Genomic DNA, 14,582 nt, shown 5'->3' on the forward strand with positions numbered 1-14,582 from the left:
AGTGTCTGTCTGTAATTTCGAAATAACTACCTCATATTAAGCTCATATGGTTATTTGAACGATACCATAACTGAATCACACGTTTTTAAAATTTTTGTCTGTCTGTCTGTCTGTCTGTCTGTCTGTCTGTCTGTCTGTTTGAAAAGGCTAATCTTTGGAACGGCTGAACCGATTTTGACGGGACTTTCACAGGCAAGTAGAGGATTGACCAGGGCGTAAAATAGGCTACTTTTTTAACCGACTTTCAAAAAGGGAGTTGTGTTTTTCTACCTATGTACACCGAAATCTCCGAGATTTCTGAACCGATTTGCGTCATTTCTTTTTTAATCGATAGAGGAACTTTGCGACATTGTTTCATAAAAAATTTGGAGTCCAACTCCTCAATCCTGATGCTGCAGGGGATCTGACCAATCCACGCGGGCGAAGCTGCGGGCATCAGCTAGTAGTGAATAAAAAAAAAGAACTAAATCGCGTACGTTTAATTATTTTGCCTGTAGACTGTTCTAGCTGGTTAATTCTTATTTAAACATACTAATAACATAGAATAAGCGCACCCCGCCTCCGCCCTGTGCCACTTTATTCTAATTACTGATAATTATCGTTACCGAGTGAATTGGATGCAGTTTTAATTCGCCATTTTGCGCCGGGGCTAACGGGCGTAACGATGGCTTTTTGATAATGTCGTTAATATGGCCGCTTTCAATTGTTATTGCAGGTGGGCAGACTGATTGGCGATTGGTAGGGAATAAGATATGGATGATTCGGTTATACGAGTAGCAGAGTGAGTGAACTGTCGGTTTTTCATTTCATCTCATTTCATTTATTTATTTGCTTTCATGTACATATTTTGATGATTTTATCCGGAATCGACGATATTTTAAATATTAGGTTATGCGTGACATGAAATCAAAGAAAAATAGGTGTAGTAACGTCAGCTTGTATTTAGTACTTGGAAACAAAAACTTTTGCTGTGTTTTTTACAATTTTTAACCCCCGACCCAAAAAGAGGGGAGTTAGGTATAAGTTTGACGTGTTATCTGTGTATCTGTCTGTGGCATCGTAGCTCCGAAACTAATGAAACGATTTTAATTTAGTTTTTTTTTGTTTGAAAGTTGGCTTGATCGAGAGTGTTCTTAGCTATAATCCAAGAAAATCGGTTCAGCCGTTTGAAAGTTATCAGCTCTTTTCTAGTTACTGTAACCTTCACTTGTCGGGGGTGTTATACACTTGTGATGACTTCTTTTGAAGTTTCCTAAAGTAGTCGAAAACACTATTAGTAACGAAAAAAAAACCGCGTTAATCTTTCGAACATTCCCGGGCGGGACAGATTTTGAAAAAACACCTGAGTGACATCCGAATGTCGAGATAGTGACGGTCTGGATATACAAAAATACAAAAACACCCCTTATCAACCCTAACACAAAGCAATAAAGTTTACTTTCAAACAAATCAGCTACAGTAAAAATTATGAACAGGATACGCTGTACAATTTTTTCATGTGCACTTTCAAATTTCGTATTACATTGAAATACAGTTTGATATTGTTACTTTTACATGTAATACTTTGTTAGGAATTTTCAGAACAACTTAATTCATGCAGTTGGAATATTCCTAAGCGTATAGGAGTAAGGGTGATAATGCTTTGTTTTAAGTGAAACGTAATTTTGTTAAAGTGTTGCCGGTAGTCAGACATGTTTTGCTTGACATTACATGGTGTCAGTAGCGAACAATGTGTTATGTTTTATGATACAATCAAGTGACTCAGGAATTTCGACATTTTCATGCAAGATGGAAAATAATGCCTAGTATTTAAAAATAGCTAGTTAATACAAACATTCATATAATAGTTCTAATCATTTTCTTTTGCGGAAACCATATTTCTGTAAAGAATAAGTATTCCCAGAAATCCAAAAATTTACTACAAGGGAAATCACTATTTTTGATAATTTGGTGTGGTAGATAAAAGAATATATTATAGCATTCGTATACTTCTGATAGGTACAAAACTAGTTTAAAATCAAAAATAAGCTCTTGAACTGTTGTTGAAAATAAAGCAACCCAAAAATTGGTAGCGTAAATAATTTCAAACTACACTATAAATTCAAGTCTTCATTTTATTCAAAACTGCTTTTACTATTTTTTTTTAATTGTAAAAAAATTTAATAGATACTTATGGTTTTATTTTGTAGAGGTGTTGATCAGAAACGATGATATTATTAACTATAATGTAAAGAAAGTAGATACAAATACCTTATACAGTGCTGAGTCTACAGTGAGTATTTGTAACTACCGCATTCATGTCAGATTTATAGAGCGCTATCTCCTCTACTCACGTGCATCTTGTATCTTCCGTCTTACTCATTAGTGAGAACGCATTTTATATGCCATATAATATGAACGTAATCTGATTTATTTAGCCAATTAAAAGCTAAGGCTTCCATACGAGGGTTTCAAACACCAATTGCGAATTTCGCCGAATACAACAAAAAAAAAAAAAAACTAAAACTTGGAATACCCAATAAGTATCGATAGTAAAACTATCACATTAAAACAACTTTACTGTTCAACGATTTCCGAATCGCGGCCATATTGTAGCGTCCGCCATTTTATCGCCACAGCGTACGATATACGACGGAATTAAAAATACATAAACATGTGACGTTTTACGATAATTACACGTGCACTTTACATTGGTAGGTTTATAATGGCCGACATAAATAGGGTGGAGTGTTTCGGCTGTTTTAATTTTGAATTTAAAATGCTACTAACCTCATTAACGGTTTTTATTGTCGCTCGTAGAGATACATTTTGAACGATTTTATTGTATTGCTTTAAAGTTGGATTTTGGATATAATAAAACTGATAATAAGTAAATATAATATAGGTACCTACCCGATTCGATTCCAGGCATAGACCTCTAAAGGTCAAACCGCATTAAAGCGGCGCTACAGTTTTTAAAGTTAACTTTCGGAGTTATGTGTTTTAAGCAGTTAAATAACTTACTTTAACGCTGATTAGGAAAACCTCGTGAGGAAACCTACATGTCTGAGTTCTCCATAATGTTCTCAAAGGTGTATGAAGTTTGCCAATCCGCACTTGCACTATGGTCTAAATATTTCTCATTCCGAAAGTAAACCTGTGATCCATTATTATAGTGGGCCGATGACGGGCTGATCTTTTTTTTATACTTCAAATCAAATAGCAAGCAGACGAGCAGGTGGATCACCTGATGTTAAGTGATTACCACCGCCGAGTTACTATTTGCAGCATCAGAGGTACCACCCCTTGAATAACCCCATGTAGTAAACTAGTGGAAAACCGCCGATGGAATCATGATGATGATGATAAAACGAGGAACTTTAATACTTTATTAAAGTTCCTCGATAGGAAGGATTGATTTATTCTTACCATCGAGCTATCATGGATAGGTAGGTACAGTTAGCAACAGCTAAAAACTAGGTTTGCACTCGCCCAAAAGTACTAGTCGTTTGTACTGGCGGATGCAAACCTGGCTTTGTTGCTGACGGTACAATGAAGACCAAAATTATTTGTTTAAACATTTAATTTCAATACAAATTAATTAATTAAGCTTTCAAATAGTTCATTACCGAAACTAATATCTAGTATTATTTTAATCAGAACATATTATATGGGTGTTTGTTTGTCAATTACAGAATATCCCTTAAACGATCTCATTTGAATCGTGCAAATATAATAAATGTTATTAATATTTGCGCTTAGTCAAATATGTTATGTTACTGATAAATTAACGATTCAGGCATTTTACGAAAAGCGAGATAGTTTCGTCGTATTTATCTACCACTGATTCGGAATAATTTCTCTTTTACCAAGACATACCATAAAATATTCTGCGAGCGCTCTGATTAAAATATCAAGTCATGTCACCACTAAGAAAAGATCTACAGTCATTCAACCAGGGCGGTTCAGCTAGCAATCACTACTACGGATATTATAAAAGGCGAAAGTGTGTTTGTTAATTACTTTATTGGTTTGTCCTTCAACTACGTCGCAATGGAGCAACGGATTGACCTGATTTTTAATGGGTAGAGTCAAAGACCTGAGGGGTGATTCGCTAACTCAGTGTTCAACGATGAAAGATAGCCACCAAGCTCAATTGACATTTTTTTTGAATCCATTAAAGGTTTTCTACGAAAAAACGTTTTAATATCACTCAGGGAAGCAGCAATGTAGAACCATCCAATGTCAAATGAGTTCGGTGCCTGTCATTCATCGTGGAACGCTGAGCTAGTGAACCACCTAGCTGGAGTGTGGAATGAGCTACTTTCTATCCCGAAAAATCAAAGATTTCCCACGGAGTTTTTGTTTTAGTAAAATAAGTCACGCGATAGCCATCAGCTAATTTGTATATAAATAAATTATATGTTAATACATAGTGAATTGCGAGTAAATTGCAAGCTTTTCATGATAAACACAGGCGTTGTATAGTTTGTCAAATATCATACAATAGCAGTAACATACATATAAAATAGGGTTCTGTTGTCGGTCGTTAAATTAAATAAGTGAGTCGTTAAGTTTAGCTAATTACGCGAATGGACAGACAAATCTGATAAACATTGTTATTTATGCGTTTTACGAGCGGACTGGCTTGCGACCGCGGCTTCACGTGCGGTTAATGTACGCGCGCGAAATATAATTACTGTTAATAGAATTTAGAACACACATTTTCTATTGTTTGTGTTTAGTTCTAAACCTCCATGAAAATTAAGTTGCTATTAATTGCATATAAAAATACAAAAAGGAGTATTTTTACCCGACTGAGGAAGGGTTATGATTTTATTTTAGCAGTCTATGTATGTATGTTTGTATCCAGATTCTGTGTGTTCCACCGTAGTGCCTAAACTACTGGACCGATTTTGATGAATGAGGTATCAATTGATTCATTGTAAACGTCCGGGTGACATAGGCTATATTTTATACGAAAAAAATTGGCGTAACGGATGTTACATCAAAAAAGTAGAGCTCTCCAAAAATCTCCAAGCTATTTAGCGTTTTAATAAAAACTGCCTAACGCCTTTCAAGTAGGCCCGCTTCCATCTTAGTCTGTATCATAACTTACCACCAGGTAAGATCGCAATCAAGGGCTAAATTATAATGGAATAAAAACAACTGTGAGAACATTTCAAGAGTTATTTGCTTTTAACAGGACTCTCTCCGTTACTTACTCCATACAATCGTAGTTCCAATTTCATTTGAATATTAAGCAACCAAAGTCCATGAAATTTTGCAGACATATTCTACAAACTAATATCTGTGCCTGTGGTGTTTTAGATTTTTCTAAAAATATGTAGTTTTAAAATTACAGGAGCTCAAAGATTTGTATGTAAATTAAGACCGCGTAACTTTGAAACCGAATATTTTAACAGAAACCTGGAAAACCACAGACACAGATATTAGTTTCTAGAATATGTCTGCAAAATTTCATAGACTTTGGTTGCTTAATATTCAAATTAAATTGGAACTACGTTTGTATGGAGCGAGTGAAGGAGAGACCCCTCTTTACTGCGTACAGCTGACTTCTGCAAGTTCTATTGCTAGTGGATCTAAGAGTAGGTATGTATGCAATCAGGCACCAATAAAACTATCAACAATAACCGATGCCCGACCGATGCAATAAACTAGAAGCGTGCGCGCCGCAGATACGTGCGACCCCCGCGTCAGTGTCGTAAACTACACGCTGCAGCTTTGCGCTCCATCACTACCCTTCCACCCATCCGTCCATGTGGACTGATTGGTTTCAGGCAATGATTTAGCTTTAGTTTGAGATGTAGTTTGGTCTGGTGAAAGGCTTCTGCCGTGGCTACTTACCATCCTACCGACAAAGCCATGCCGCCAAGCTATTTAGCGTTTTAATAAAAAACTGATACAACCCTTTTAAATAAGCCCGCTTTCATCTTAGACTGCATCATCACTTACCACAGTCAGTGTCGTAAACCAGACGCTCTGCAGCTTTGCGCTCTATCACTACCCATCCGTCCATATGGACTGAATGGTTTCAGGTAATGATTTAGTGGATTGCACGTTGATAGCAAAACAAATAACATCCAAACTGCAAGTGGCACAGCGAGCAATGGAGCGGGCCATGCTGGGTATATCGCTCATTGACCGTGTGCCAAACGCCACAATCAGGAAAAGAACGAGAATAACTGATATTGTTTTGAAAGTGTCCAGGTTGAAATGGAGATGGGCAGGGCATGTCTGTAGGACTACAGACGAGCGATGGACTCGTTTGCTGCTGGAATGGAGGCCACGTACCGGAAGGAGGAACGTTGGAAGACAGCCCTCCCGTTGGTCAGACGACATTACCAAGTTGGCGGGAAAAACTTGGAGGAGGCTTGCACAACACCGAGAGGAATGGCGTGCACGTGAGGAGGCCTATGTCCAACAATGGATTAACAAGGGCTAAGAAAGAAGAAAGAGAAGAAGACGTTGATAGCCTCGTGGTAGACATCAGTCTACGATTCAGGATGTCGGGGATTCGATCCACATGCACCTCTAACTTCTTGGAGTTATTGTGCGTTCTAAGCAATTAAATAACACTGGTGAAGGAAACATCGTGAGGAAACCTGCATGCCTGAGAGTTTTCCATAATGTTTTCAAAGGTGTGTGAAGTCTGCCAGTCCGCACTCTGCCAGCGTGGCGGACTGTGGCCTAAAGTCTAAACCCTTCTCGTTCTAGGGAGAAACGGTGAGGCAAAGAGAAACGCATAAGGGACGTGATTTGGCCAACGCTTTAGACGTGGAGTTTTTCACTTAGGTATATCATAATTTTATTGTCAGCGGTGACCCGAGTATAGTGCGCCTCTTATGCATTTCAGAGAATAGTCAAACTATACTTACTGGTTCTCCTTTTAAGCTAACTAAGGAAACTAAAGTACTCGTACTTATACATTCGTTCTTCCCAAACGTCCGTTATGATACTTCGTTCCAAAAAGTTATAAAGAGCCTTGGGTAAGTCGCATTCAACTCGCCACGATATCAAAACTTTTAACGTGATCTTCCTTAGATTTGAATTGAATACAAACCAAGTCATGTCGAATAACTTCTCATAATACGTAGCGCAAACTTCGTAGCAGCGTAGCGATTCGTAGCCGCGTAGCTTCGTAGCTCATAACGGGGGCGGGATAGATATAAAATTTAATTTGTCTACTTGAGAGAAACGAGAAAACACGACAAATTAGTAATAAACACGGACAAATAACGCGAGGAGTTTGATAGTACATTCAAATCTAGCTACACATTAACTGTAATGGGGAGGTCTGCGCCTCTGAGATGATGAAGAAAGGACAAACAGGATATTCCCTTCTTTAATTTTTAGTTCTATACATGACTGCCCAAAAAAAGGAGTGTACCTAATGGTTTCAGGGTGTGTTTATGTAGAGCTAGTTTCTTTATTCCACCATAACTTCTAAATTCCTGAACATAATTTATTTGAATGTATCTCTAGAATCCTTATATCATCTCAAGTGAAAAATTTACAGACAATGGTCTTAAAATGTATTTTTTGAAACAAAAAAGGTTCTAAAATCTTTAAATTTATTTTATAATCATCATCATCATCGTTAAACGATAGACGTTCACAGCTGGACATGGGCCTCTTGTAGAAATTTCAGCTTTTTGAGATTGAACATCTATCGGTTTTTCGAACTACGAGCATGTGCAACTATCATGCCCATTGCCACTTCAGCTTTGCAACCATTTGAGATATTTCGGTCACTATGGTTCTCCTGCGGATCTCCTCCTTGGTGATTTTAAGCCATTTAGCAAAACTTTATATCGTTGTATAGTAACGGTTTCTAACTCAAATCGCTGGGATATGGAACGCCCTTCCGGCATAAGATTTCCCTTTTACTTTAAATAAAGATACCTTTAAGTCAAGTCGAGTGAATAAACACGCTCCATCTTAGGTTGCAGCATCACTTGCCAGGAGGTCTGATTATAGCCAAGCACCAGTCTATAAACTGAATAAGTGTAAATTAAAAATTCATATCACCCCCGACCAGTGAAGTCTCAGTAACTAGAAAAAAGCTAATAACTTTCAAACGGCTGAACCGATTTTCTTGGATTATAGCTAAGAACACTCCCGATCAAGCCACCTTTCAAACAAAAAAAAACTAAATTAAAATCGGTTCATTAGTTTAGGAACTACGATGCCACAGACAGATATACAGATACACACGTCAAACTTATAACACCCTTCTTTTTGGGTCGGGGGTTAAAAAATGGACAAAAATTAGCTGGAATATCCATATGATGCCTTTCCAACTCACCACAGCACACCAACAAATTCTCGGCTCATTTGTTTTTTATTCAGCCGCTGTAATCGAAAGTATAAATCGAGTTTAACTGCAGTAGGCGGCGCGGGGAGGCGGCCGATAGCGAGCCCGTAATAAGAGAATAAACTTAGCCTCTTCTTAATCCGCAACATGAAATATCAGTTTAGATCTTTCTACCTGCTTACTAGAAGGTAGAAAGGTCTTGGGAGCGTAGCGTTTCTGGCTTAAAATACTGACTTCTTATCATCATCACAACTGGTAACCCACCGTCGGCTCATTACTGAGAACAGAATGAGGAGGGTTTATCCTCCACTACGCATGAAAATCGAGTTTAACTGCAGTAGGCGGCAGAAGGCAGGCGAGTCCGTAATAAGAGAATGAACTTAGCTTCTAAATGAATTAATATCTGTTTAGACCTTTCTTTTATTTTAGAACAGTGTGGAGCGTTAATTAGACTAGATGTAATCTAGATTCGAAGGCTATAGGCTATCAATATTATTAAAACTGTGCCATTACTACTGAGCACGGATCTCAGAATGAAGAGGGTTTCGGCTATAGTCCACCACACTGCCCAAGTGCGGACAGGCAGCCTTCACACTCCTTCAAGAATATTATGGAGAACTCTCAGGTATGCAGGTTTGCTCACGATGTTTTCCTTCACCGTTTAAGCAAGTGATATTAACTGCAACTCTAAAAACTTAGAGATGCGTGCCCGGGATCGAAGAAAACTTAACTAAGGTTTCTACAGAATAAAATAATAGATCCAGATGATTGAATATGACTTTGTAACATTAAATCAAGTATAATACGTTATCAAAACGCAATATTTCAATCAAATGCAAACTTCCCTTCATTCGAAAACGCAAAATTATAATTTAATCAAAATTTTCCGCCATTAATTCCGAAGTTGCTGCCAATTTTTAAAAATATATCGACGGAGCGGCGAAGTTGGCTAACTAAAAATAAATACAGTCATTCAGTACTTCCCAAGAAAATCCTCTTAAGCTGAAGAAAGTTAAAAAATAATTAATGCTTTCGTAAATATTCATACCTTGGCTGGAGTTTAGAGTTAACCCTCTGGTGCTTGCGGGATACAGGTCCATATTTTATTTATAATCGTGACGTTTATAGACTCTGTTGGTAGGAGAGACCGTTCTTTATTTTAACCTTATTAAGTTTTGTTTTTAATATCGATAAGAATATTATGCTGTTATTAACACACGTTTCACAGTTTAACCAAGTTTTCTTATACAGAAACACAATATTATGGCAGTTAATTAGTTGAGGTTTACTAGATATTTTTACTAATTAAATTTTTGAGTTAGTAGGTATATACCATAATTTATTTCATATAAAAATTATTATGCATTTAAGTTACACACAACGTCAATGCCTAAGTGTTTGGTAAATAATCTCAGCAATTCACTGATCGCATAACAAGTAGTCCAGTCTGAAATTGCAACATGGTGATTTGCGTCCAGCTGAAACCTATTATTGTACAATAGAATGCACAATCGCGTGTTCAAATCGGACGACTTGTTTTGCACACACTAACTAACTAGTTAACTTTTCGGAGTTATGTGCGTTCTAAGCAATCAAATATCAATTGCTTTAACGGTGAAGGAAAACAACGTGAGAAAATCTGCGAGCCTTACAGTTCCTAATCTCTATACCATGAGATTCTCAAAGGTGCAAGTGAGCTGACGGTGGGTTGTTCATAATGAGAATTATATTAACTAGTGCAGAGGGAAGTATGGACGAAATAAAAAAGTCGTCGCGTGAGCGGTTCTGCTACTCACCCGTATGTTTACAAAACTGAAGGGTTTGTCGAAACGGCTCCGATTTAATTTAAGTCGCGGGCCGTTATCGCCGGTGCCCCATTGTTTTTCTTCTCGAAATTTTACGGTCAATTTGACGTGATTTCGCTTTTTTCACGATTAATTTGAATTTAATTAGTTTGGCGCATTGTTTAGGTAGGTAGGCTGTATTTCACACTAATACCTAGTAAGGGTTCGAAGGCAGGATAACAATTAATTAGGTAAATACCTATGCATGTATGTGTGGGTATGTAATTATGTATGTCGTATATAGTTTATTGCACACAACACAAATGACAGATTACAAAAAACAAAACTTGAAATGTAGGTACGAAAAGGCCTATTTAGTACTAGCCGATGCCGGCGGCTTCGCCGGCGTGGATTTAGGTTTTTCGAAATAAATCCCGTGGGAACTCTATGATTTTCCGGGAAAAAAAGTAGCCTATGTGCTAATCCAAGATATTATTATCTCCATTCCAAATTTCAGCCAAATCCGTCCAGTGGTTTTTGCGTGAAGAAGTTACAAACATACACACACACACATACACACAAACTTTCGCCTAATCATAATATTAGTGTGAAGTGTGATTAGTATGATAGTGTGATTTACTGGCACTTGGCAGGTCATAATAATTATGGGTAAGTATATATATACCACGACCAATACGATGATTTTAATCACTATGATTAGAATTGTGGTACATAGGTACGTTCCCTCTGTTCACCTTATGGCTAGAATCCAGCAATAAGTCTGAAATCATTATTTTATTCATCATGATCAACCCATAGCCAGCCCACTACTGAGAACGCGTCTTTTCTCAAAATGAGACGGGCTTATACTATAGTCCACCACGCTTGCGCTGGCCTATTGCGGGTTGGCAAACTTCAACACACATTCGAGAACATTTTGGAGAACTCTCAGGCATACAGTTTTCCTCAAGGTTTAATTTTTAAAACTGTGAGTTAAATGCATAACTCCAAAAAGTTAGAGGAGCGTGCCCGGGATCGAACCCCCGAAATGAAGGCGGACGTTTTAACCACTATGTTATCACTGCAACTAAGTTCATTAATTACCTACTTGATGATTAATAACAAATCTCTGTTATCATGCTGTTACCAAAAGCTTTCATATATGTTGAAGGATTTTGAGGCATACTAGAATTACTCAAAGATGCTTTATCAAGCAAACACAGATAAGTTCATACTTCGAATGTTTCAAGAACTTATTACAGGCATTAGACCCGTCTCGATCTACAATAGCGCCCATACACCCGTACAGCCATAATAGACCCGGATCCAGTGGATATATGGCCGCGATAAAAACGTATCCATCCCGATATGCAGCACTAAATCACCACTTAATAGTCGAGGAGCTCGTAAATATGTCAACACACGCCAATATCTTGGGATATACAGGGAGATTTTTCCCTTCGAGCAGTCTGTCAGGCTTTGCGAGACGTTTTTCTCGAGCAATTATTTGATTGGTATTAGTGATACAGTACTGAGTACATTCTGAGAGTGTCTATATACATAAATGATGGCCGTGTCTTGTACCGAGTGGCGTGGATTCAAAAATTTTAAACATCCCGTTTCCCGAGAGAACTCTTTGGGATTTATTTTTCGAAAATCCTTTCTTAGCGGATGTCTACGTCATAATAGCTATCTGCATGAATTGCAGCCTGATCCGTCCAGCAGTTTGAGCTATGCGTTGAAAGATTAGTCAGTCAGTCAGTCAATCAGTCAGTCAGCTTTTCCTTTTATATATTACTAGCTGTGCCCGCGACTTCGTTCGCGTGGAATAGTGACCGCGCTTTATATAGCCACGGACGCTCAGGCGCGAGGCGTGTAGTACGTACTCTGTACGTAAAAAATGTTCGCCGTGATTCTTTAAATTGACATAACTTTTTTATTTATGAACCGATTGACATGAAATAAACAGTGAAGTTTACTACAATATATTAGTGAAAACCGTATCTAAATCGAATAAGCCGTTTCTGATATTAGCGTGCACAAACACACAGACAAACAGATAAAAAAAAATTAATTACAATTTCGGGTTCGGCATCGATATAATAACAACCCCTGCTACTTTTTTTTATATATTTCCATTGTACAGATACCACTTTTCTACAATTTTATTATTTGTATAGATTTAGAAGAAATAGATTTTCAATAACAAAAAATGTGAGAGATGGGGAGAATATTTATACATTTATTTACTTTCTTGTCATCTTCAGCGAGGGTGTCATCTTTAACCCTTGAGTGGGGCCCCGTAGGACGCGCGGTAATTCCTCAGCTTAATCTTTGGATATTCGCGCTTTGATGAGGTAATCACGGCTATTGTTTTAATGCTGGAACACCGCGGAAGGCTTCATGCAAAGATCTACAGTTAGTTACTAGATGAGCTTATGAAGTTAAGCTTCAATCAATCAATCAGCCTGTTTGCGTGGACTGCTTGACATAGGCCTTCCCAAGAGTTCACCAACACATACACTCCTCCGCACTCCTCATCCACCTACACCCCGCTATCTTCTAAAGTCGTCACTCCATCGGATTGGGGGTCGTCCCAGACTGATCTTGTTTGAATTATGTGGAAACCTGGCGTTTCCACATAATTTTTTACTACTAGCTAGCACGTCGACCTCTTTAATATTATATTAGAAAGAAACCAACAGATGGCGTTAGTAGTATGATAAAACGCAGTACCTAGGTATCGTGTTAATTTCGTCCGTGGATACATTTCCATACATTTATTGCAGTTTTAGTGGTGTTCTAGTTGTCATGTTTACAATGTCTACGAGACACAGAGCTTGGAAGAAGACTCTGCTCAACCACAAACGTCAAGAGGAAGAAGATGAAGAAGAAGAATATGTCTTTTCTAGTAAACAGGAGGTTGTAGTAGTAATGTTAGGTATAACAATATTGGGCCGGTTACAGCGCCCTGCGACGCTCACAGTTAATGCCTTAATCTTGAGGCGGTGGACGGACGACGAAGGCTATTATGGATAAGGCCGTGCCTGTGCTGTATAAAAAGGGTATAAACTTTCATAGTTATTGTCTCTTTATCAGTTCATATATAAAAGTGCTTATATAAATGTGTGTTCAAGAAATATATTACGTATTCCCAGCGTTCTCTAAACCTACAGACATATAGTTTGGTTTAATCAAACTCAATGAAATTTTGTATATACATACTTTGCGAAAAGCGGCGCATATCTTTAGAGCTTAGGGTCCGAGCCAAATTTAACAGGGGTCTCTCCGTCACTCGTTTCATACAATCGTAGTTCCAATTTCATTTGAATATTAAGCAACCAAAGTCCATGAAATTTTGCAGACATATTCTAGAAACTAATACCTGTGTCTGTGGTGTTTTACATTTTTCTAAAAATATGTAGTTTTAAAATTATAGGGGCTCAAAGATTTGTATGAAATTTTTTAAGACCGCGTAACTTTGAAACCGAATATTTTAACAGAAATCTGGAAAACCACAGACATAGATATTAGTTTCTAAAATATGTCTGCAAAATTTCATGGACTTTGGTTGCTTTATATTCAAATGAAATTGGAACTACGATTGTATGATACGAGTGACGGAGAGAGCCCTCTTAATCGCTTCCTAAGGGTATTTTCTGATAGGTTCGACTGTCAGTAGCACTGCTGTATGTTTCATGTGCTAGCAAACCGGACGGTAACTAAGTAAGTAGGTACAAAATTTAGGTGGAATAATGTAGTAGTCTAAACTAATAATCGGGCAGATCCACAGTTTCCCAGCTCTCAGCTCTGTCACCTTAAAGGTGTCTCCCCCGACCATAACTCTTAAGGCCGCCGTCGACGCGCTGAGGAATTATTATTATGCGAATAAATACTCCGAATGTCACGACTAAATGTCCTCCCCCTACCTAATCCGAGGAGGGGAGGAGACAAATGCCCTTCGATTCGCACCGTTATAGTTTTAAAGTGGAGGTGTTTTGGATTCTGTTATTTTAATGCTTGAGAGGTTGCCTTAATACCTGGCTAGTACGTTTCTGAAATCGAGCTTTAGAAAGAGATAATCGGTACCTTCGGCTTCATAGAGCTTTGTCTCTGTCACTTATCCTTATGTGACAGTTAGCCTGTGGTGTCAGTCTCAATATCCTCAAAAGGTTGGAATTAATTCTTATCAATTTCCTAAGTGGGTTTTTTGTTGAACGCCATTTTATTTTGTTTTTAACGTAATAATTATGCCATGCCCATTAATTTAAATACTTAAAAATATAAGTTTCAGTGCACTTTTCTTGCCTGGTATCTACAGGCGCCACCTCTCCGTAGTAATATTGGTTTACCCGCGCATCCACCAGCAGTAATATATTAATGTATTTTATAAATTGCAAATTAAATTCCATCCACAAAAGCAATCCGGAATTCAGAATCGTTTCATTGAATTATTGTAGCGACAATTTGAAATATCAAAA

Source organism: Maniola jurtina, chromosome 3 (assembly GCF_905333055.1).
Source record: "Maniola jurtina chromosome 3, ilManJurt1.1, whole genome shotgun sequence".
In the NCBI taxonomy this organism is placed as follows: domain Eukaryota; kingdom Metazoa; phylum Arthropoda; class Insecta; order Lepidoptera; family Nymphalidae; genus Maniola; species Maniola jurtina.